Raw genomic sequence first — 2,108 nt, forward strand, 5'->3', positions numbered from 1 at the left:
AAACCAAAACAAAAGGGAACACAGAAGAGAAAGTTCTTCTGGAACCTAACCTGACCAGTGCCTATGGATACTGAGTGCCACCAGTGTGACCTGTACACGGCACACCCAACTACAGTGCCACCTTTTGAAAGGGTGCCACGTCACTGAAGAGACACTTCCTCGCTGCCCAAGTACGCCTGTGGACCCGGTTAGACGCCTTCCCCACCAGAACCATGGCAGCAGAGCATTATAAAACCTTCCTGGGGCTGGGGACGGCGGCAGGTCTCACCGGCTCGGAACTTACCACCTGGGTCAAGGAGCAAGTGGACGACTTGGCCAAGCGGGAGAAGGAAGAAAGACTCGAGCAGGGAAGTATGAAGCCGAACAGAGGCAGCTAGAAGAAGACAGAGAAGAAAGGAGACAGCATGAGTTAGCCTGCAAGGGAAAGTGAGCTAGCCTTCAAAGAGAAAGAGCCGAGCTGGAAAGAGTGAAAATGGAGAATGCCGGGCTATGGCTAGACAGCAAGCCTCCAGTCCTACACCTGCTGCATCAAACGCTCCAATTTCGAGTATCAATTCCCTAGTCCCCAAGTGGACTGAGGACGAGCCAGAAGCATGGCTGGAAGAGATCGAGGCTCTTTTTGATAACTACAGCACTACGGAGATGGAGAGAGCCTTAATACTAGCCAAGCATATAGAGGGAAAAGCCAAGGCAGTGCTTCGCTCACTGGAGAAGAGCCAGAGAGGCAACATGGCAGAAGTTCGTAGAGTCATTACAAAGGCCTACGAAATAACCCCAGAAAAATGGAGACAACGGTTCCGAGTTCTTGCCAAGGAAGTCGGCTGCTTTTGGATGGAATGGGCGTGTCACAAAACCCAGTCTGGTATGCGCTGGTTCGACTCCTTGGCCTGCACGACGTTTGAGGATCTTTTCAATCGGACCATGCTAGAAGACCTTTACCAATGTGTGCCTGGGTCCCTTGCTGTATATCTTAACGATAAACAGCCCCCCACACTTATGGAAGCTTGTTGCATGGCTGATTCATGGGAAACTTTTAATCAGTTGCATAGCACCTCGCAGAAGCGAATCGTTCCTCCGGCCTACCTCTCGAACTCCACTGCCTCAAGAATGGACTGCCGAGCAAGACCATGTGCAACTATTGCAAGAAGGGGGCACGCTGAAGCTGAGTGCCAATACAAACTCGGCACTAATAAGCAGCCTACCACTACCAGCCAGAACTCCTCTCCTGATTCATCTGCTCAGCCCTCTCCTCCAACAGTTACTGCAGGCCACCGAGCCCATCCAAAAGGCCCATGCAAATCCTGTGGGGCTGCCAGCCACTACAATGCTGAATCTCCGGCCTGTCCACATCATGTCCCCACCACAAAATTTGTCAGCCTATTTAGCACCTCATTCTCTGCGTGGTCCGCACTGGATCCTTACCCCGAGAGACTGGAAACCCAGTTCATCTCGGTGGCCCCTCTTCAGAGCACTAGCCTGCCCGTGACCCTTCTGGTCACAGTAGACTCTGCGGCAGACATTAGCCTGATCACTAGGGCCCAAGTGCCAGCCGGTGCCAGGGTTGACAAAAAAACCCGGTGGGAAATGAAGTGGATAGAGGGCCACACCATTACCGTTCCCACGGTCCAGCTCCAGGTTACAACACCTTGGGGCACGATACCCCACTGCCTTGGCATGGTGGGTGGAATTGGCCCGAGTGGCCTTCTTGTTGGGACAGGATCTTCTCTGGGGAAGCCCGTTACCAACGCCACTTCGCAGCCACGTTACCTCCTCCACGGAGGTCCCATCTAGAACTCTCGATAAAGACAAACCCCACCATCCGCCCACCAAAGTGGTCCGCCGGAAGGGGCACAAACCAAACTATTTTAGGCCCAGCTCCCTCTCCAATCACGGAAAGGGCTGGCCCACCAAGAGGTCCTCCCCTCCTCTGAAGAGATATTCAGGAGGGAAGTACCGCTGCAGGACGTGCAAGCGGACAGACCACTCCACAAATTGGGAGGGCTGCCCAAGTAAGCAACGCCCAGCGGACGCCCACGAACAAGACTCTCGGAGAGGCTACGATCTCCTGCTGGGGCACGAATCTCTGCCGCAGCCAAACCCAAGTCGTC

The sequence above is a fragment of the Macrobrachium rosenbergii genome, chromosome 54 (assembly GCF_040412425.1).
Source record: "Macrobrachium rosenbergii isolate ZJJX-2024 chromosome 54, ASM4041242v1, whole genome shotgun sequence".
Classification (NCBI taxonomy): Eukaryota; Metazoa; Arthropoda; class Malacostraca; order Decapoda; family Palaemonidae; genus Macrobrachium; species Macrobrachium rosenbergii.